General features: G+C 42.3%; 1 pseudogene; it reads left to right on the forward strand.

Annotated features, from left to right (window-relative positions):
* LOC134370716 (transmembrane protein 132B-like) overlaps positions 1–24,153 on the forward strand; it is a 144,642-nt pseudogene that overhangs the window by 37,736 nt on the left and 82,753 nt on the right.

Consider the following 24,153-nt stretch of genomic DNA (forward strand, 5'->3'; position numbering starts at 1 on the left):
AGCAGCATGCAGACTCTCTTATTGGCTTGCTTGCCCTGATGTGGCGCAAGAGGTGAAGAGGGAGAAGCAAGGCTTGAAAACATGAAAATGGAATGAGGCTCTTTTTACAGTACAAATAGTTTATGTGAGTGAAAACAAGAATACTTTGATGGGCCCATTTAACTACCCAGAAAGTAACACTGCTCTTCACACGAATATTTGGTGTTTGCAAATCCTGACAACTGACTATTGGCTGGAACCAAAGAATATAAGCTGGTCACTGTTGTGATTTCTCAGGACCTAAAATGGCTTAAAGCCTGGATCTGTTTCTTTAAAAGAAAGCCAGCAGCAGTCCTGTCTTTGGAACTTATTTCCCTAAGCACAGTGAATAGGAATTAGGTGGATTAGAGAATGATGCCCTCTTTATCGAAGTCAGGTAATAAACACAAAAGACCTGCACAGGCCCTCCCAGGTGTGGATGTGCACACACACTCTGGATTCTGGACACAGCTGTGGAGGAGTGAATGATGGTGCTTGCCCAAAGGCAGCCTGGTAAAGGCAGTTGCCAGGTGCGAGACAGAGGAGTCCTGAGAATCTTGAGACTATCTTTGTATCCTCAGGACACAGGCTGTGAAAAGCCAGAGCCACCAAATGCCCCTCTCATGCAAAGGCCAGCCTCAGGGAAAGGTCCTAAGGTAGCTTGTGGGCTATGTACCAAGATGGAACTCAGTTTAGAGAGTACTATTAACTTCTCAAGTACAGGCCAGAGCTGCCCTTTGCTTGCAGAGACATTGTAGGTAAACAGGAATCATTTCACGTAAGTGGGTTGCTAGATATTTCAACAGAAGTAGGGCCTATGAGAAAGATGTAGAGTGATATTATTAATTATACCAATCACTATTACACTTGTTGAACACATACTTTAGGTCAGAACTGTGCAAAGCTATTCTTTCATTCATAAAATTAGTTCCCAAATTCATACTTTCAACCAGTCTCTGCTGTGAATCTATGTGCCAGACACTAAGAAACGGAAAAAATAGCGAACAACAGAAGGATGGCCCTAAGCTCACAGAGCTGACATTCTAGGGGAGGAGATAGACAATTGGGCAGAAACATGTGGTAAACTGAGATGGGGACAGATGTCATGAAGGAAGACCAGGAGTTTAGGGGGATAGACAGAGGTTTGGGTGCAAGTAGGCTGAAGGATTCTGGAGAGGGGGTCAGGGAAGGCCTGCCTGAGAAAGTGGTGCTGGTGTTGAGACCTACACAAAGAGGAGCCAGACATGCCAAGAGCTGGGTGAAGAGAGTGCCAGGAGGAGGGAACTGCAAATGTAAATGCTGAGTGATGTCAGAGGTAGGGCCTGGGGGCCCGACAGTCGGCCTCAACCCACCCTATCCTCTTACCAGGTTCTTTACTTTGCCACAGGAAAGAATTCAAGGGCAGAGTCACGGTAGAAAGTGAAAACAAGTTTAATATAACAGATAAGAAATACAGGTTCCACAGAGAGAGTGCGGCATAGCTCCAGACACTGAGCAGGGCCCACACCAAGTTTAACACAAAAGAAAGTTCAGTACAGACATCAAGTCTAACACCACAAAAACAAATGTAAAGTTCAGTACAAAGTGCAGGCTGGCTCAAGAGAATGAGCAGCCACTTGTGAAAGTAACTTATGTAACATTTAGTCTTGCAGATGTTCAGTCAGTCTATTCCTGGACCACATTCATTGTTTAGACCCTATCACATGCACGAGGTATATTCAAGAATATACTGTGCTTTCTATTCAGCATGCCCAGCCACTGGATTTGCATAAGCCAGCCCCTTCTGATCTCATCTTCCCCTTGTTGGTGCTGAAAATAGGTCTAACTGGCAACAGTAACTTTCGTCCAGGCAAGAGCCTAGAGGAGGAGGGGGCCTGAAACCTCAGAGAGTGGTTGGAAACCTAGAAGTGTGTCCTGAAAACTGAGCCCAGGGAAACTTTTGAGCACCTCCTACATCAAATGGACATACCTTCCCTTCATACTTCCTGGGAATGTTGTGAATCTCTGAGAAAAAGGTGATGCAAATGGCATGGTGTGCTGTGGAAGTGAAATCACAATTGCTTTCAGGGGAGGCAAAAGAGTGTTAGGTGTTGGCAGTGTAATTAGGAGAGAAAATTGTTAGAGTCAATTATGCAAACAGCTGTGGTTGCTCCAGGGCTCTGCTATGCACAGGAGTGTTGGTTTTGTTTCTAATTGAGATTGACATCCTAAATCATGACAATCTACATTACAGTGGTAACTGAATTTGGCCCAGTCCTTAAGATTGTTTCCAAGTCTACTTACAAATTAGGTAAGAAGTAAAAATGTGTTTGGCTCCATTTCCGAGGAGTCCCTGGAAACTACTAGAGCCCACAGTGTTCAGTTCGAATTCCAGCCCTGCTGGCTTCTCTGAGCTTCTGCTTCTCACCTGCAACACGAGGGAGTGAAACCTAAATTGGAGGGGCAGTGAGGATAGATCCTGGTGTCTGTGAGGGGCTTTGGGTTGCAGGGGAGGCTGTTGTTTACAAAGTACAGAAAGCCAGATCTGATTGGACCAGCTGGGGTCATATGCCAGACCTTGAACCAATCACATGGGCCAGAGGAATGCCAGGTGCTGATTGGCTGTTGGCCTGGGTCCTCGGATTCACTTCTCGGGATGGCCTCTGAAAGAGGTCAGGGGTCAAGTTCATTGGGCCGAAGAGAATCAGAGCTGATTGGGGGCCAGTGCTTATCTGACCTGTGGTGTGTGGACTTAGTGTTCATCTTACTGAAATAATGTCACTCTTTTCTTTCTTTGTGTCTTTATCACACTTCAAAAATAATTTCCAAAATTTATTGTGACAAATAAATGAAGGATTAGATTAAATCTGGATGTCAGTGAGACCCTCGGACATTACACAGTCTAAATAATTGAGTTCAGAAACTCTCCATTTTTAGTCATGTTTTACCTGACTCCTAAAATCAAAAACAACTCCTTAAATTGAAGTATGAAGAGGATGCATTTTTCCCCTCAACTGGTAACAGGATTAGCTCAAATCAAATATCCAAACTGCCTATCTGGTGTCCCCCGTTCAAAATAAATTACCTGACAAGAAATCACTGAGCTGTATTTAGCTTCCTGCTCCTATGTAACCATAAATATTCTCATTTTTTCTTCTCTCTCAGAGGCTGGCAAAATCACTACCCACCCCATCATCTAGGCTATTTGGAAATCCCCTACCAATGCATGGCCTGAACTGGGTGTTGTAAATCGTATGTCTCAGACCTTCAGTCCCTTCAGACTTGTTAAACTAATTTTTCCCTAAAGATGCCTTGTACTTTGAGTCCTTATGTAAGGAAGTGCAACCCGACTTAGTAGTAAGCCTAACTTAGGAGTATACCTTTGTAACAAATAGGTGAGTCTCAGCCAGTTACAGCACCAGAGCTTCAGTCAGTCACAGGCAGCTGATTGATCTGAACATGTTCAATAAGGCAAATATCAAACTGTATCCAACGAAGCTGTTTCCAACCAAGCTGTTTCTGTAACTAGCTTTCTGTCCATAAATGCTGTCTGCATCCCTTCTGGAGTGAAGTTCTCTGAATCTATTCTGATTAAAGGATGAGAGGTTTGTAAATTATTCTTTGGTCAACTAAGCTATGCTAAATTAATTTGTCTAAGATTTTATTTTCACAGACTATACTTTGTAGCCAATGGCACATCTTGGAGAAGTGTGTGTCATTGACAGCATTGGACTGAGAGAATTACTTGCTGGAAAAGCAAAATTAACACTCCATCTTCCATGAAAATGGCCAAGTATTATTTTCTGGATCAATGCTATTAAAGCAAATATAAAACCTTGAAGTCCTCCCAGGGTTTATAAGCTAATAGATATCATGATTCAGACAAGGAAATAAGCAAAAGGATAATAGATTATTTTGCAATTTGAGTTTGTTATAAAAATGGAAACCCAAAACAAAAACACTAGTTTCCCTAACAGGGTGAGGGAATTGATATGAGACAGGAAAGATTGAGCTTTTCTATAAATAAAGGAGAGGATCAAAGAGCTTTCTTTGTTTTTTTGTTATCTAGCAAGATAAAGGTCAGTCTTGGGGAAAAAACAAAAACAAAAACAAACCCATTCATGTGCTTAAAGATTCAGGCTAGGAAGAAATGAATTTGGATTTGACATCATACAGCTGTAAAAACAAAAAATAGATTTGTATTTAGCAGTTTCACTCATACGAGTATGTATTTGATTCTTGGAATACTCTTCATAAGTGCTGTGGCAGCACCTTAGAATTACTTTGAATTATAATAATTTAGCAAAGCACTCTCTTTATATAGTAATCTTAATAGATATAGATATATTAAGGAAAAGGTGATGAATAATTTATCAAATAGGAAAAATACAAATGTATCATGTCTTATAACTTACATTTTTACAAGGAACATTGTAAGAACGGATTAGATCCTACTGACACAATGTTCCTATCAGCAGGTTTAATATGGAAGAAAGAGGATGGGATTAGTTTTTGAGTTCTGCTGCTTGCTAACTATTTCAGCCTTTTTCACTGATAGACATTTCAAAACTTTGAAGAAAAATATGCAGTTCTCTGTCATATTTGCCTATGAGGATGTGCAACCGTCTTTACTTGATAATTTTTCATAAAATGACTGAACCAGACAAGTTTTACTGAGTTGAAGTTTAGTTATTAGGGGGTCTTGGGGGAGATATGGTAGGTCGAGGATCAAGGGCCCATGGCAAACATTCAGACTCAGTCTCTATAATGAAGAGACATAATGATTTAACTCCTCCAATACATCTGCACTTAATACCACCCAGTTTAGTTAATAAAAGTTGTTTTATATGTTTTTATTTCTTGCTTCTAGCTTTTGGTTAATAAGTATAAGGTATTTCTAAACATTCACATACAGGTAGTTTTGCGTGAACATATGTTTTCATACTTTTCAGGTAAATAGCAAGGAGTCATTCCATTATCTATTGCTACATTTTGTACTATTTTTAAAAGTCTTAGACAGATGTTTTAGGTTCACAGCAAAAATGAGAAGATACAAAGATTTCTCATATATCACCACTCCCACACATGCCCAGCCTCTCCCATATCAAATCCCCCACCACAGAGCTACATTTGTAACAATTGATAACCTATATTGACACATCATTATCATCCAAAGTCAATAGTTTACATTAGAGTTCATGTTAGTGTTGTACATTCCATGGATTTGGACAAATGTATAATAGCATGTACCCACCATACAGTATTATACACTGCCCTATAAATCCTCTGTGCTCAGCCTATTCATTATTCCTTTCCCCGAACCTCTGGCAACCACTGATCTTTTCACTGTCTTCATAGTTTTGCCTTTTCCAGAATGTCATATAGTTGAAATTATACATTATTTAGTCTTTTCAGATTGACTTCTTTCACTTAGTAATATGCATTAAACTTTCCTCCAGACTTGGGGACAAGGCTTAATAGTTCATTTCCTTTTAGTGCCAAATAATATTCCATTGTCTGTATGTACCAGTTTATTTATTCGTTCACCCACTGGAGGACATTTTGGTTTCTTCAAAGTTTTGGCAATTATGCATAAAGCTGCTATAAGCATCTATGTTATGGAACAGGCTCAACAAAGAAGCAGTCGGCACTCAGAGGGTTGGAGAGTCATGAATTTTATTATGCTGGTGAGCCCAGACAAGCTACCACTCCAAGCTCTGAGCCCCAAGTTTAGGTCTTACAGGGTTTATATAGACAGACTCTTTCTCACTTTCTCAGCATTCATGTAGCTATTGCAATAAGCAAGCACAGTTTATAGGAGCAAGAGTATAGAGCAGTTGATCATCAGTAAAGCTGATACAATAGGCAGATTCTGTTTTAAAGGCAAAACAATCTACCGAAAGAATTAATTTTGAATTTTCCCAACATTTCCCCCCTTTGATACTCTCTCTAAACATTGGAGTGAGCATCCCCTTTAGACTTTTTTTTTTTTTTTTTTTTTTTTTAGGGGCATATAAGCACATTCTTGTGATGACAAGGCCATATGTAATTTGATTGACATCAAAATGAACCTGACAAGGCAATTTAAAAGACATGGGTCAAACAAGAGAGCTAAGAATAACATAAACATCAGAACTGCTAGAGTAAAAAGCCTGGATAGCCAGCTCCAAGTGTCTGTTCATGAGAAACAAGACTTTTCTAATTCCTCCCTCTTTTATGCATGTTTCCCCTGGCCTGGAGCAAGGAGCAGTGTGTGTGCCAGAGTCAGTAAGCTGTGTGCACGTGCATGTAGTCAAGGAATAGGCTATCTTTAGAAGGCACATTGCCACCATGAGATGGCTAAAAACATCCTGCTGACAGGAAATAAAGGAGTATTAGCAAAAACTTTATGGTATTCCAATCTTTTGGGGTTACTGCTGTCAATCCTATAGCAAAAAGCAAAACAAGCAATATAATTGCTATCATTTCATGAAAATAAATCAGTGTACTTGTTATGTCCCATGGCAGCAAGATCCTCAGGTTTCGGCCATGCGTGGATCAGCCACCCCATGGAGTGGCTGAAGCAGGGCTCATCGATTTGCAGGGTGTCTCTGGAACCAGATCTTGAGTGGGTCAGAGGGGTCAGCCTTCACGGACCACGAGGTTGCCTCATCTGAGGAAGCCACCTGTTTCACTCACATATTATGGATCCAGGGAATTAAACCTGCAACCTTAACTGAAGTATGGGTAGTTAGTACAACTATGTGTGGCCCCATCCAGATTGGCTTCAAGGGAGCATTTTTCAGTCTTTTACCCATACTGTGTTACCAGGTTGGAACTGGTGTGCCCAATTTCCTAAAAGAGTGGGAGTTCATTCTAAAACTCTCTTGGTTATCGGTTGGAGGGTCCTGGCCAGTGACTGTAAGTACTGCTATATTTCCATCTCCCCCAACTGTTGGGGATCCCCCTGCAGTCTAGCCATAAGTAGGGGTGGTCTCCCATACATGATTTCAAAAGGGGAGTATCCTGTTGGCCCCGACATACACCGGACCTGCAACAAGGCTAAAGGAATCATATCTATCCAGGGTAGCCCTGTCTCCTCGCAAAGCTTGACTAAAGTGGTCTTAGGGGCCAGTTCATGCATTCTACTTTCCCTGAGCTTTGCAGCCAGTGTGCTGTGTGGAGCTTCCTTCATCTCTCCAGCATCTTGGACAGTCCTTGAACAACCTCTGCAACAAATACTGGCCCATTGTCTGACCCTATAGTCAGAGGGAGTCTGTATCTTGGGACAATTTTCCTTAAAAAGGCCTTTGTGACCTCCTGGGCTTGCTTGGAATGTGTGGGCAGTGCCTCCGTCCATCCGGTGAATGAACATATTATTATTAACAAATATTTGTAACCCTTGCAGGACTTTACTTCAGTGAAGTCCACTACCAGTTCTTCAAAGGGCAATATCACGACTGGCTCTGGGGGCCAGCTGGGGTCCATGCTTGGCATTGTTTTGGATGGAGGTTGGGCATCAGGAGATGACCTGGGTGCAAAAGGAAGCCAATCTTGGGATGAAATAGTAGTGATTCAGAGTGGTCTCCAGGGACATTTTGCCCCAGTGTGTCAGTTTGTGGTACTCCATGACTAGTCGGTGGGCCAGTCATTGAGGAATCATCAGTCCGTGGTCTGGGTGCTTCCACCATCTTTTGGGGGTTTTAATTAAACTTTCTTTCTCTGCCCATTGGGCCTCTTCCTTTGTGTACTTCGGCTGCTGTGCCCTCTCTGGCACCAGCATGACTTTGGCAGTCTTATTCTGGTCTGTTGCAGGCGCTGTTTGGGCAGCCACTTTCCTTGCTGCCTGGTCGGCCAGCCAGTTTCATTCAATGATCCTGTCAGTCCCCTTTTGGTGTCCTGTATAGTGTATATTGGGTGGGCTCCCATACTGCTTTGAGGAGCTGGAGAATTTCCTCCTTAGTTTTGATTGTCTTTCCCCTTGCCGTCAGCAGGCCCTTTTCTTTGTACAGGGCCCCATGGATGTGTTAGGTTGCAAAGGCATATTTAGAGTCAGTGTAAATGTTGACCCGTTTTCCATTCAAGAGTCTGAGTACTTGGATTAGTGCCCATAACTCTGCTCGCTGTGCAGACCAACCTTGTGGCAAGGATTTTGCCTCTATAACCTCTTTATGAGTTGTTACCACATATCTGGCTCTTCATTGTCCTTCCTGAATGTAACTGCTTCCATCTGAATAATTCCATGCCTGGGTCATTCAAGGGCAAGTCTGTCAAATCGGGCCTGCTGAAGTATATTTCATCCATTAGTTCTTCCCAGTCGTGGTCTGGGGAGCCAGACTCAGCCAGTAGGTTTATGACTGGGTTCAGAGTCCACACCATTTTGAGGTGCACCTGGGGATTTTCACAGACAAGTCCTTAACAGTGAGTCATTCTGGAGTTGGTCAGCCATTTCTATTCCCAACTGTTCATTAGGGTGGTCACAGCATGTGTGAACTTTACATTGAGATTTTGCCCCCAAAGTGAGTTTGTCTGCCTCTTGGATTAGGGCAATGGTGGCTGCCAGGGCCCATAGGCAGGGTGGCCAGCTGGCTGTCATAGTATCCAGTTGTTTGGATAAGGATGCCACAGGACTCTGCTAGGGTCCTATGGTCTGAGTCCTCTTCAGCCTTAGTGTATAGGTGCCATTCCTCTTCCCTGGGCACTGTTACAGCCATTACTAAGGTCTTCTATTTATTGAAGGTCAAATGAACTGCTTCCCCAGGTGAAAAGGTTATTTGTGCCCCTAGTTTTCTCAGCAAATCTTTTCTTAGTAGGGGTACTGGACAGTCAGACAAACATAGGAATTCAAGTGTCATACTGTGACCCCTGAGGTGACAAGTCTGGGCCCTGCAGAATGACTGGTCTGCTTGTACCCCTGTAGCACCAAAAACGGTGGTTTTTTGGCCTGAAAATGGAGCCACTGGGCTGGTGACTATAGAATGTTCTGCCTCAATGTCCACCATGAAAGTCATAGGTTGTCCCCCTACCATCATTTTGACCATGCACTCCTGCGGCCCAGGAACAGGGAGCTCATCTTCCCTAATCTGAGTCTATTTCTGCAAGGCCAGTGAGGTTCTAGAACTCTTGGCTCAATGGTTCAGGCTCATATTTTCCTCCCTCAGAGTGTGTCTTGCCTTGGGATTTTTTCCCACTTTTTGGACATTCAGTTTTTCAGTGGCCAAGCTCCCTACAGTAAGCACACTGGTTGGACTGTAGGGGTGTTTGTCCTTCTTGGTGGAGTTTCTTCTTTTTAGATGCAGAGTTTTTGGTCTGAATTGAGTGCTGCTGCCAAGAATGCTGCTTTTTGTCTTAGGTGTTTATCCACCTCCCTTGGGCCTCCCAGTCCCGATTGACAGATACCTTGTTGGCCACCTCCAGGAGCTGTGTGGCATTACTCCCAGCAAAACCTTCCAGCTTTTGGAGTTTGTGAGAGATATTGCCACAGGACTGGGCCACAAAGGCTGCATTGACCATCCATTGATTCTCAGCTGCCTCGGGATTAAATGGTGCGTAGACCCGGAAGGCCTTGCATAGCCTTTTATAGAACTCTGTGGGTGGCTTGTCTGGTTTCTGGGTTATGATGGTTGTTTTGGATGTCAGTGGGTTTTCTGGACCTGCTCTCAGCACTTGGAGGAGGGCCTCTTTATGTTGGTGGAGTTGATTTCTCCCTCCATCTTCGCTGAAGTCCCAGTTTGGTGTGGCGTCCAGTGCTGCATCTCTTGCCCAGGTTTTGGGATCCAGGGTGGCTGCAGGTGCCTGGTCTTTTAATCATTTCCTGGCTCCTGCCAGGATGCATCACTGTTCCTCAGTGCTGAAGAGGGTAAGAGGTAGCTGACGACAGTCTTCCCAGGTGGGCTGACAAGTGAGGAAAATTGACTCCAAGAGACTGATGAGAGCCTGGGGTTTTTCTGAATATGGTGGAGTATGGTGTTTCCGATTTAAGAGGTCTGTGGTTGTGAAGGGTTGGTAGTAGAAGAAGGGGCACCTTGGCTGTATACCACCATCTGAATGATCTGCTGTGGGTCTTGGTTCTCCTTCAGGGGAATCTGGAGGGATGGGACCTGTTGAGTGGAGTGGAGTTGTCTTCCCACCAGTTCAGGACTCTCTGTACTCTCTGGTGATGATGTTGGTAGGTCCTATGGAACAAAAGCTGGGGGGCTGTTGGTAGGTCCTATGGAACAAAAGCAGGGATGCCTAGGGCCAGACATCCCTGAAGGAATGGGGTACAGTGGAGGCAACAGTCCTTCATCTGGATCTCCTTGATATACAGGCCTTTTTGTTTCTTGCTGGTTGTGCTCTGACTTCCAGACTGCTCATGCAGCAAGAATCTTACACTTTCCCTTATGAACATAGAATTGGACACAGGGTAGCGGTGTCAGAGCTATTGCCAGCCAGGAGTTTATATATAGAAATTGATCTAGATGCCCTGACTTCCCGGTTATGGCCTCATAAACTGCTTGAAACTTTGGGAGGTCTAGGGTCCCTTCTGATGGCCACCCAACCCCAAAGTTGGGCCATTCTAATTCACATAGGTTTGGGAATTTCCTGGGGGTCATTTTAGTTCCATACTCACCAGAGTAGCCCTTCTGAAAGTTCTTTACATGCCTTTAAGGAGAGTAGGTTTTGAAGCATTTGTCCCCATACTTAATTTTAGCCTCCCATGCCTGTCTCAGGCGCTTATGTCCCAAATACTGTTTGTGCTGCCACTCAATGAAGGTTCAAAGCTCCCAAACTTCTCTCTGATAAACTGGTGTAAGAAGTCTGCAGGCAGCTAGGGACTGCAATGAGGGGACAGTCCCAATTTCTTGTGCCAGATGGCAAGGTTTCTGGGCATAAGGGAAGTGGCAGCCTGAGATTTTTATCACCTGGCAGGCCAGATGGATTTGTAGTGTGTGCACAGAGGCCAAAAGCCCATAGACTAGTCCTCCTTTACATAGGCAAATGACCAAATTCTGGAGGAATAAAGGTGAAGGGGGAAGGCCAGATGGTGACAGAAAAGGTGAACTAGGATATGGCACCAATCTGGTTTCCCTTCCAGGTGGCTGAGTGGGGGCTTCACCCCTGGGGATGTATGGAATTCATGCGCGGGGAGGGGAACTCCATAGCAGAGTGGAAAATGGATTTCCCAAAGCAAACAATGTAAAAAGACATGCCACTCTTGGGAATCAACGAAATGTCACCTAAGTCCAAAAAGAAGTGTTTTCCTCTCTTTTGGGGGCACTAGGGGGCACTCAGACATAAACAAAGGCTCTTTTCTCTGCCACATGTGTGCCCCCTCCCAGAACCTCCCTGCAGTGGAGACACAAACAAACAAAGGGTGAGGGTTCCTTCTCCCTTGTGGAAGGGGAAGCAATCTGGCATCTGTCTGGCTGTGTCCCCAGGGGCACTTTAGATCCATCTTGGCTAAGGTGTACCTGTAATAATCCCAGGCCTGGTCTCAGTTCACTCTGGACCAGAATCACTATTATGCCACATGACATGACCATGGAACTGCAGGTTAGGACCCACTCAGCAATGGCGGCAGAGCCTTGGTTCTATACACAAACACTCAAACACACTCACAAAGAAGTTAAAATACATTTTCTTCCCCCAATCCTGATCTAAACTGAACAGAGGGACCTCACAACAAGGTCCTGACCAGATTGGCCTTACTATAAGGCCTTGCACAGATGGACCTACAAGGTCCAGACCAGATGGACCTCAGTACAAGGTCCTTAACCCAGACTGGTCCTCAAGGAGACCCTTTTGGGAAGTGATCAAGCTTCCCTTCCATCTGAAGGCAGGTCTGAACTGAACTGATGAGTGGGGGAGGGGTGTCCTACCTGTCCTGCAGGTGGTGGGAATCTGATTGGTCCTTCCCTCCATTGAGTCCGGTCGGACAGATACTCCCTAGGATTGGCAAGATCCCATTCTCTGAGGTCATGACAAATGGATGGGTGGTGCCTCTTCAGTCCTCTGTGGCATCACTGATCTGCTGGGTTGCCCCTCCTGTACCGGTGGCTCAAGGGGCTGGTCCAAGTTGATTTCCAGCCAATGCACTAGAAATGTTATGGAACGGGCTTGACAAAGAAGTAGTCAGCACTCAGAGGGTTGGAGAGTCAAGTATTTTATTATACTGGTGGGCCCAGACAAGCTAGTGCTGCAAGCTCTGAGCCCTGAGTTTAGGTTTTACAGGGTTTATATAGGTGGACTCTTTTGCTTTCTCAGCATCCATGTAGCTAGTATAGTAATATGTTTTGTTTTCTTAGCATTCACGTAGCTATAGTGACAAGCAAGCACAGTTTACAGAAGTAGGAGCGCAGAGCAGTTGATTATCAGTAAAGCTGATAAAATAAGCAGTTTATGTTTTAAAGGCAAAACAAGCTACTGAAAGGATTAACTTTGAATTTTTCCCAACATCTATATGCAGGTTTTATTTGTGGACATACATTTTCAGCACCTTTGGGTAAATGCCCAGGAGCACAATTGCTGAATTGTATGGTAAGGTTATGTTTAGTTTTTAAGAAACAGCCAAACTGCCTTCCAAAGTGGTTGTAGCATTTTGCCTTCTCACTAGCAATGAATGACAGTTGCAGTTGCTTCACATCCTCACCAGCATTTGGTGTTTTCAGGGCTTTCAATTTTTGCTCTTCTAATAGGAGTGTAGTTAAATTTCATTGTTGTTTCAGTTTGCATTTCTCTGATGATAAATGATGTGAAACCTTTTTTCGTATGCTTGTCATCCATATGTCTACTTTGGTGAAGTGTCTGTTAAGATCTTTGGCCCATGTTTGTAATCAGGTTGCTTGTTTCTTTATTCTTGAGTTTCAGGAGTTCTTTGTATATTTTAGATAATAGTACTTTATCAGATATGGGGGATTTTGCAAATATGTTCTCCTAGTCTGTGCCGTATCTTTTTATCCTCTTGACAGTGTCTTTCACAGAACAGATTAAAAAAAAATAATGAATTTCAATATATCATTTTTTTTCTTTCATGGATCATTTCTTTGGTGTTGTTTCTAAAAAGTCATTGGCAAACCAAAGGTCATCTCAGTTATCTGCTATGAGGATATTTCAAAAAGTTCATGAGTAAATAGTATTAAAATACAATATGAATCTTTCCATAAACTTTTTGAAGTCATCTCCTATATTATCTTCTAGGAGTTTTATATTTTTGCATCTTACATTTAGGTCTGTTATCCATTTTGAGTTAAATTTTGTGTATGCTGTAAGGTCTGTATCTAAATTCATTTTTGCAGTCAAGTTGTTCCAGTGACTTTTGTTAAAAAAGACTATTTCCCATTGTATTGCCTTCAACCATCTGTCAAAAATTAGTGGGCTACATTTTTGTAGGTCTATTTTTGGGCTCTCTGTTCTGTTCCATTGATCTGCTTGTCTGTTCTTTTGCCAATACTACACTGTCCTGATTACTGTGTTTTTATAGCAAGTATTAAAATAAGATAGTGTCAGTCTTCCAACTTTGTTCTTCTTCAATATTTTGTTGGCTATTCTGGGTCTTTTGCCTCTTTATATGAATTTTAGAGTCAGTTTAAGGATATCCACTAAATAACTTGCTGGGGTTTTGATTGAAATTGCACTGAATTTACAAATCAGCTCAGGAAGAACTGATATGTTGACAATATTCTTCCTATTCATGAACATGGAATGTCTCTCAATTTAGTTCTTCTTTAGTTGCTTATATCAGAATTTTGTAGTTTTCCTCATATTTTGTTAGATTTATACCAAATATTTTATTTTTGGGGGTGTAATGCAATGTAAATGTGATGTAAATGTGTTTTTAATTTCACATTCCACTTGTTGACTTTTGGTGTATAAAAAAGTTATTGACACATATATTAACCTTGTATCTTGCAACAATTTTATAATTGCTTGTTAGTTTTAGGATTCTTTTGGATATTTTGCGTAGACAGTCAGGCCATCTGTGAACAAAGACAATTTTATTTCTTCCTTCCCATTCTGATTTCTTTTCTTTTCATCTCTTACTGCATTAGCTAAGAATTCCAATATGAAGTTAGAAAGCAGTGGTGAGAGGGACATATTTGCCTTGTTCCTGATCTTAGTGGGAATATCTGCTGGGACAATTAAGTATGATGTTAACTGTAGTTTTGTTTTGTATTTTCTTTTGGTAAATATTCCTTATCAAATTTGGGAAGTCCCCCTCTATTCCTACTATGCTGCCTTTTTTAAAAATCATAAGTAGGTGTTGAATTTTTACATGCTTTTTCTTCACCTATTGATATGAGCATGTGATTTTCTTTTTTAGCCTTTTGTTGTGATGTATTACATTAATTGATTTTCAAATGTTGAACTGGACTTGCATACCTGGGAATCCACTTAGTTGTGGTGTGTAATTCTCTTTATACATTGTTGGATTTTATTTGCTAATATTTTGTTGAGCGTTTCTGTATCTATGTTCATGACAGAAATCAGTCCAATGAGTCTGTGGTCATCAGAAAGCCTTGGTGGATATGACAGTGTAACGAATTTCTGACAGGTGCTCCCAAGAGGGATGCTCTTCCTGGTGTCCTGCCATTGTGAATACAAATCTCCGTGATGGGACAGCAATAGTTCAGCCTCAGCTGGACAATCTCAGAATGCACTGATCATATTTGAACAAATGTATAATGACATGTATCCACCATTACATTATTATACAGTGCATTTCCATTGCCCTATGCATCTTCTGTGCTCAGCCTATTCATTATTCCTTCCACCAAACCCCTAGCAACCATTGATCTTTTTACTGTTTCCATAGTTTGCTTTTTCCAGAATGTCATATGGTCGGAATTTAGTTGGAATTATACATTATTTAGCATTACATGGTCTCTTTATCTCTTTATATTGATATTCTCTCCCCTCTCTCGTATTTCTCTCTCCATTTATTTTATTTTATTTTTTTGTTTGTTTGTTTTGGTTTTCTTCTCATTATGCTCTGCCTTCCCTCTGTGCCCCCTGCTGGCCCATCCATGCATGAGATCTGACTGCAGGATTGGGAATCAGCAGGAGCTTCCAACCAAAGCTCTCACTGATCCTTTCATTCACCCAAATACCAGCCATTTCGCAGTAAAACCCCACAGAGGGTTTATTCATATTTAAATAAAGCCACTATTGTGGACTTGAGTTTTAATAATTTTATGCTTTTCTTTTGGAGTGTTTCTCTCAATGGTGTCATCTAATCAGGCTTAGGTTTTAATTGAACAGCTGTCATTTGCTTTCTGGTCCTGTAGCAAACTGGAGCTTTATTAAATCCTAATTTAGGCCAAGATGTATAAGGAGATTTATTTCAGACAACAAAGTAACAGTTGTGATTAGGCAGAGCTTTGCTGAAGTGGTAATAGTAAGATACCAGGAAGGAATTAGAGAAAACACTTATGTAATTATTATTCACTGTCAGAGCTGTGATATTGATTAAGCAGGGTCCACTAAATCAGGAGAAGCAAAGGGCATAAGGAAGCAGAGTACACAGACCAGAGCTGAGTTTCCCATGCTTCCTTTCTCTTTCTTTTGTATTGTCTTCATGACTGTCTTTCTCTCCATCTTTCTCTGCCTCTAATCTTCATTGAGCTCTGTCTTTCTCTCTGCTTCTGTGTCACTTTTTCTTCAGTTGTCCAACTTTGCTTACACACATGTGTTTTCTTTACCTTCTGTGTGGCTATCTGTCCCTGTTTGTCTTTCTCTGCTCTGTGTAATCTTGTATGTTCTCTGTCTTTCTCTGTCTAATGTCAATCCAACATCATCAGGTCTGCTCAGCCATTTCCTTTCCGTTCGGTAACTACTTTCTCTATCAATAAGAGACCGGGTAATTATTAGCCACAATCTATTTGATTTTTTTCAGTACTAAAATACACTAAATTGTTTTTGGGTTTGCTAGTGTATAGTCTTATGAAAAAACAAGCCTACTAAGTGGGTTTAATTTTTGTTTTCAGTGCTTTTTTCCCTGTCTTTAATCTGAAATTACATAGCCCAAATAATATGTCCAAAAGTTTCCTGTTCCTAAATCTTAACACTTAAAACAACAGAACGTCATTCTTGCTCACTCTCCACATCCACCACAGACCAGCTGGGGCTTTGTTCTCACTCTGAGAGCCAGGTTGACAGAACAGCTACCATCATCATGGTAGAAAAAGGGAGAATACAGGGTTTTGTACTCCTAATACTTCTGATTCAAAGCAAATACATGATACCACTCAGTTTATTGGCCAGCAAAATTCAAAAGAGGCAGGAAAGGCAATCAAACCAAGCGCTTAGGACAGGTGGGCACATCTTCCTTATTTATTTAATGGATTCTTACACACCCTCTGAAAATAATCATATTTTGCAGCTAAGGAGACTGAAACATGAGGGAGTAAGTAACCTTCTTATGGTCACAATACTAGAAAGCAGCAAATCCTGATTTCAGACTCCAGGAACCTGGCTTCAATTTGCTTTTAACCAATTTGTGGATACAATACCATCTCATATTTAATTGCTGCCTAATGTTCTAATACACAAGCACACACAAACACACCCCATCATTTCCTTAGGCAGTTCCCTCACTGATGGACATGTGGAGGTTGTTTCTAACACTTTCCTGTTAGAAATGATGCTTTAGTTTACATCCTGAAACAGACCTCCCATATGGCTATTTTTCCTCTGAGTGAATGCCCAGAGCTGAAGCACTGTGCAGTGTATCTTCTTCACCTTTTCAGCCTTCCACATATCCTGAGTTCTCCTGTGCACAATGAAGATGAAATTAGTACAAACCTCACAAATTTGTTAAGGGAAATTATATGAACTGTCATGCAACTAGAATAATTTCTTTCTTTTCTTTCCTTCCTTCCTTCCTTCCTTCCTTCCTTCCTTCCTTCCTTCCTTCCTTCCTTCCTTCCTTCCTTCCTTCTCTCTCTCTTTCTTTCTCCTTTTCTTTCTTTCTTTTTTTTGTGGCTGGCTTGCCTGGGTATCCAAACCCTTAAACTTGGTGTTACAGCATGGTGCTCTAACCAACTGAGCTAAATGGCCAGTCCCTAGAATAACTTCTAGTAAATAGCAGATACTTATTTACATCAGAGCTTTTTTTTTTTCTTTTCTTTTGAGTGTGTGGGGCCAGGGCCACAGCTCCAAGTACTGCAGTCCAGGGTTTTAGTTTTCTCCTTTACTTTACCTTATTGGTTATGACTCCACTAACCCTTTGGGGCTTCAGTTTCCCTACATGAAAGGAATGACTGCTACCTTCCCTTCTTCATGTCAGATGCCTGGAGCCAGGATAACTGTTACAATTCTTTCCAGCTCTAAACCCCCTCTGATATTCATTGTCTTTTCAGATGAGAAGTCAACAGGAATTGTATCATTTAAGGGGGATGGCTGGTTAGCTCACTTGGTTAGAACACAGCCTTATAACCCCAAGATCATGGGTTCAGTTCCCCATACTGGCCAGCCACCAGAAATGGTATCATTTAAGAAAATTGTGACCACTGAGCAATAAGAAGAGAAATAAAGAGATTTTCAATACTCTGAGGGTTACTGGAGCCCGAAGATCTAAATATCTAAGTAGTATTCTTATGACCATAGTGTATGATGCTGTCCCTTCTGCTGGTAAAATTTTAGCTGGTCAGAGAGGTTGTTGAAGGTGTCCAGTGCTAGATCTACTCATTAGGCTTTCTGGTTCTGCTGGATTCTTTCTGAAGTGGCACAGTTCTCATGTTGCTCCATGTCTACCATTCACACAGCTAAACTTATTGCTGACACTAAGATGTGAGCCTTCCTATTACTGCCTGCACTCAAATCCCCAGCACATGACATGGCAGGGCATCTATTGGCCTTCTATTCATAATAACATGCAATCTTAATGGAAATTGATCCTCGTGAGGGAACATAACTATGCTTTCAAGTCATAAAAACCAAAGCTTGCACAAATAAAAGCAGAGTAAAAGACTTGTCTTTTGATAGATGGTGAATTTTTTTGAAGTCTCTGGCACTATGGGATGATTTAAGTGTGATATTTAACATGAGGAGATTACTTTCTTATTGTGCCAAAGATAGGTAAAAACTCCCTTGAGATTCTTGAGAGATTTTGGTGAACATTGGGGAAAAAATGAGTTTAGACATTTCAGCCACCCATAAAAAAGCTGAAGGAGGTAAATGTAGATGCACTAAAAAAAAAATTCTAGGGAAAGCATAAGCTTGGATCAGTTATGATTATTTTTTTTTAATGCAAAATGAAGTCACTTCCTTTTGAAACTAGTTTGGGCTAATCATTGCATTGCCTTCTTTGAAGACAGTGAACTTCCCGTGGGAACAGACTGATATTTAGTCTTTTCTTTTTCCCTACTGCTAGCACTGGACCTGGGTTCATCCTGTATCAGAACTATTACAGGTGCAAGTGTCAAAACAGAACAAATTAAAATAAACAAACAAAAAGCAAATAATGCTGAGTGAAAAGATTATGTAGTTAAATTTCTAAGGATATTGGCTTCAGTACAGCTGGGTCAAGACCTCGGTCACTATGTTCAGGAATCTGCCTCTGTTTTTCCTTGTTTGAACTTCACTTGAAACAGTCATGGTGGACAAAAAAATGAAATGAATTGGCCAGGTTTGGGCCATGACTCATCTTGGTAGCATGGGTCAGCACCCCACAAAACACATGTATTTACAGGAGTGAAATGAAAATACATAGACTATATCTAATGTATTATTATTATTGTTGTTGTTATTATTATTATTATTATTCTCTATTACTCCTTTTGTTTGTTTGTTTTGGGATGAAGAGTGAGGGGCTGATTTAGAAAACTGAATGTGGAACCACATGGTACCTGAGCTGAGGCTAGGGATTCCAAGTGTGAAAGGAGCATGAGATAAAATGATGATCTTATTGATGTATACTGGGAGTCAATGAAACAATTATGTTTGGTTCTCCCTAGTGGGGCCAATTGTTGAATGCCTTTTGAACTCTTATCTCTGAGCCATGTTGCCCAGTTGTTTACCAGCTTCCCTGGTTGAGTGGAAGTCGCATCTCCACCAGAGTCCCTTTGTGAACCCACTCAGTGGTTTTTTAATTCGCTCACTGAGCAAGTATTTTAGAGCACCTCCCATCACAGCTGTATTTACTGAGTGCTTGTCACTCTTTACACACCAGTTGTGTTCTAAACTTTGCACATAGATTGACTGATTAAATCTTCATAAGGTCACCACACAGTAGGTGCTTTTATTATCCCCATTTTCCAAATCAGAGAAAGCAGGCACAGGGAACGTAACTTGTGGCAGATGCTGTGATGGGCTGTAAAAAGCCATTTACAACCCTCATCTCCATTCTACCTCCATTATAGACACCTTCTTTCCCAGCTTCTCTGGCAGGTGGGCTTGGCCTCGTAACAAGCTTTTGACTTCCTCATGAAAATGGACAGGTACAGCAGGTGAGCTTCTTTCCTCTCTACCTCCTCACTGTTTAGACAGAGGTTAGATGGCTGGTGTACTGGACTCACCTTGCTACCTCGAGCTTGTGGCCAAGAGAACTGCAGAGAAGTATCCCTGACCCTGCTGAGCCACAGGACCAAGGCCAGCAACCAGGCTTCTCCAGAATTCTGATTATGCAAGAGGCATATAAACTCATGCTGGATTGTTTCACTTGAGCCAGGTTTTTTGTAGCTACAGTTACACACAATCTTCACTGAAACAGATGCTGAGCTGGTCTCAAACCCAAGCAGTCTGTTCCCAGAGCCCATGCAGGTGGTCTCTCTTCTGCATTGCTTTTCACAGGCCAGACACTATCCCAGATTCTCCGAACAGAAATGGTACATACCCTTGTGGAATGTAGAGTCTAATGTTTCTAAATGCTATCATAAACATATTATATAAAAATAAAATATTATATAATTATGAATTTCAGGAACTACCATTCAGGGAAAGACTATGACACATAATAACGGGGAATGTCTTAATTCACACTATGAGCGAGCAGAAAAGCCAACTTTCTCTGAACAAGTGAACATTTATGCTTAGATCTGAAGGACGAAAGGACAGCCATGTGAATTTTGGGTAGAGAGCTCTGCATATGTAAGATCAGAAGGCATAAATGAGATTGCACTGTTGGAAGAGGTAAAAAGATGTCTGTGGTGAGGGACAGAGAGAAAGGAAAAAGAGAGCACTGGAGAGTCAGGCAAGCATCAGACCACTCCATGAAGGTTTGTTTGGATTTTATCTTACAAATAGTTGAATGCTATCAAATTGCTGTAAGCTGGGAGAAATAATGTGAATTATACTAAAATTTAAAAAGTAAAACAACATCTTTGTTTTGAGGAGACACAGAGAGATCAGTTGTTCAAGTAAGAGACGATGACTTGATATGGAAGTTGGTAACGTGGATGGGGGAAGTAGACATATTTAAGATAAATTATGAAGATAAATTATGAAGAACCTACAGAACCCCATGGTTCTGTCAGAGGAAGAGAGAGACTAACAAGCATCAGTGTTTAAAGATACTTGGGTCTAAAGGGAAATCCCTGGGGGTAGTGGGGGTGAGGGGAGGAAGGGTGCTGGTGGTCAGCTCAGGAGCAGGGGTTTAAACTGTGTGACCAGTTCTATTCTTTGTACTGTCGTCTTTCCTAGTTTAAAATTGCAGTGAAGGCTATAGTCACCATGTTTAATAAACACTGAAAATTAGGCAGTCACTTACTAAATGAACCTTTAGCTAAGATTTGGAAAATATTGAAAAGGGCTCTGTGCTGTGTGTGAGTCGTGTCTGTAGGAGGGTGGGGGTGGGTGGCAGTGGGAGGGGGAGCTGGAGGTCGGGGGCTGCACGGAGACCCTGCCCCCGGGCCCTGGGACGAGGGTCTGGCTGTCAGGCTCTTCCATTCCCGACTTCATGCACCAGAAGCGGTTGAAAGTGCAGAGCCAGAGCCAGGGTCGCGGGGCTCAGGGGGCGGCTCCTGCCCCGCCGCCCTGGGTGCGCGTGTTCCGACCTGTGCCCTCTTCTCTCGGGCAGGACACGGAGCTTCTCAACACCGCCGTCCTCACCGGAAAGCCTGTCGCGGTTCCCGTCAGAGTCGTGGCGGTTCAGGAGGACGGGTCCGTGCTCGACGTGTCGGAGTCTGTGGAATGCAAGTCTGCGGATGAAGACGTCGTTAAGGTCAGGGCTTTGTCTACAGATCCCCCGAGCGTTCGGTCCTCTTTGTCGCCCCTCCTTTTGTCCCCAGGGTCTTGTTCTGACCGAGCGCCCCTGCTCTGAAGGGCTGGAGCCAGAGTGACCTCACTAAGGAGGGAATGACTGACCGCGGAGACTCCGGGGTCAGGGGCTGCGGCGTCGCCTGCTTCCCTGGAAAGGGGACCCCGACCCTCAGTCTCCAGCAGAAATAATCCCCTCCCTCGCTCCCTCCTACTATATATTAAGTTCAATGACTATTAAATACAAATATTCATTCATGTGACACCTAACCTAATTGAGTAATACCCACGGGATACAATCACAATTTGGGGAATTAGGCTATGAGACATTTCTGCTGGTTTCTTCATTCTAACTAGCTGGATTTATGACCCCGAATTTGGCCATAATCCAGCCCACGTTTTTGTCATGCCCTTCCTTTGCAGGTGCATGTTTGAACCACCCAATTTAGTGTTTCTGCCTACTTTGTTTCCTAGCAGAGACCTCAGGAAGAAAGAATTTAAAACTGTAGAGCCATCTTTTCTGTTTTCAGTTGCTACGAGAACCCCCAGGTTCAATCTATTTGTTCATTTTAGAAAAATATAATAACATGAGCTCTGTCCTTCATGATATTCCATTGGATCCTGTTTAGAGGTTCAGTGAAATTAGTTTCAACTTAAAGCTTCACGGTACACAGAAAAGCCTGTAGGGAATTCTCCCATAATAGAAAAGATCTGAGAGGTGTTGATTTTTTTATGTTTTAGACTGTATTTGGTGGAGGCTTTGAAAAGGGCTGTGCCTTAATCCAGAGATGGCTTTGATAAAGAAGCAATGAGTTTTCTGTGACACATAATTTTAAAAGTATATAATAAGCTTTAGGAAACCCAACTTCTACACAGCCTCTTTTCCAGGCTTGGAAAGTTAATTCTCCTTCGAGATAGAAGGTGGACTAGCTTCAAACCTGTAGACAGAGCCCTGCCCTGGGGCTCCTGGCGGTCCTTGTACTCTGTGGGCAGATTTAATTAAACGAACTCGAGGCCTTAAATATTCAGAGTTTAGAAAAATCTGAGCCAAGGCATAGGCAATCATCTGCTCGGGAACAAAAAAAGGTTGATGATTCATTTCCCTTGGTTGCCTCTGACAGCACACATTTATTGTTCCCACATCATTATTAGCAAAAGGAGACAAGAATTATGGTGTTTAGAGAAAGACTGTTATCTGTATGCTAATGCCAGTATGGACCAAACAAATGACTCTCCTCTGCATTTCCTTTCGCAAGAGCCTGGTGTGGCATCCCACTGTGGAATCCTCATCTCCTGACCTGGAGAACTCCATGCTAAGAGGTGCAAAAGCAAACCCATGGAGGGCTGGTTTCCATTATTGGATTGTGCTTGAGTATGTCTTTTCTACAAACATACTGAAAATATCTCTGGCCAACCCGATAGATGAATTACTTTGGAAAACAGTAGTTATGTGCTGCACGTTCACTCTTGTGGCTACATGAAGATGGGACTCTCTTGACAGAGAACAACAAACAGCCTGCCTGATCTTCAGAGGAACACACTGACTCTTCAGATCACCACCCTCAGGGCTGCTCTATCACTGTTCTGGGCAATGCCAGGATCTGTTCCAAATCCCAGGGTGCGTGTAAATTGAGGGGATTTAGTTAATTAGCCATACTGTGTTTTTGGTAGTGAGAATGCCAACATGAACAATGCATTTTTCCAGGACTCATATAGGAATGGACGTAGCCACAGAGATGTGCACTCCTTACTGCTGACCTTGGGAAATCTCTGAAGGTAACTAGAATAGTGTAAACACTCATTAGCACCCTGTGCAGAACGTCCCAGTCTATGGAATTTTCACTCCCATGCAAGGGCAACAAATGTGGTTCAATTCCCAAGGAAGATCATGCATAGATAGCAAGGATCTTAGGGAGCTTCTGCAAGAGAACAGTGTGACTGCGGAAATTCTCTGTGTTGAAATTTATGAAAGAGAGAAAGTTGAATTTAGGAAGATGTGATCTGTGGTAATATTTAAATGAATTTAGGTTTTGGTCCCAGGAATGAGATGATTTTGGGGGAGACAGAGCAAGCAATTTTTAGAGTCCAGAATCTGGGAGAATAAAACAATTTTCAGAGACTGGAACCTTAACTTATCTGGCAAAATGAGGAGGAATATGTAGAAAGTCCTACTTTTAGCTTAAGAAAAAGTCTTCAGTAGCAGAGATTTCGGGATATGCAGCTTAATTGCAACATCTGTGTGATAAAATGTTGGCATTTATATCAGTAGTAGGAGCCAACGAATCAGCCATTTGAAGAGACTACCATGAGGCTGAAGTGATCATCTTCGTCGGCATTAATCAGTGTGTTATCCCAGCACAGGCACTCACAGGTGGACTGCATGCCAGATATGTCCCGAAAGGGTGTGTCTATGTGTGTGTACATGTGTGTGTGTCCTTCATTTTTAAACTTGAATCAGTTGCTAGCATGCAAAAATTGTCATTTTTACATCCAGATTCCCAGGTCCTCTTGATAAAGCCTGTGGTTGGTCTGCCTTGGGCCCATACCCTTGCCTGTCATCATCTGGAAGGGATGGTCAACACCATCTACACAGGCATGAGCTCTCCACTCCCCACTACTTTTTAGCTCACTGCAGTCCCCACCACTCCCTCTTGTCTCTCACACTGAGGATGAGGAACATTTGTCATTTCTCATCACACTTGTGCTGCTGGTTTTATGTTGGTGGATTTCAGAGTAATGTAAGATATTTCTTATACCCTAGTCTTTGTCAAAAATGAGCAAAAAATGACATACTACACTCTATCACTGTGACAGAGAATTGTCTATCTTTGCAGGCCATAAGTGGAACACTTGAAAATTGGATTGTGTTCTTCCAAAGAGTGTCCGGCAGCTCAGGGCTTTTGAGATCAAATCACAGGAGAAATACCTGAAGGAAGTATGAGCACTTACCTTCATAAAGAGGAAAAAAGGCCCATGGGTAAGTAAAGAGGGAGACATGACAGA

Source organism: Cynocephalus volans, chromosome 2 (assembly GCF_027409185.1).
Source record: "Cynocephalus volans isolate mCynVol1 chromosome 2, mCynVol1.pri, whole genome shotgun sequence".
NCBI lineage: Eukaryota > Metazoa > Chordata > Mammalia > Dermoptera > Cynocephalidae > Cynocephalus > Cynocephalus volans.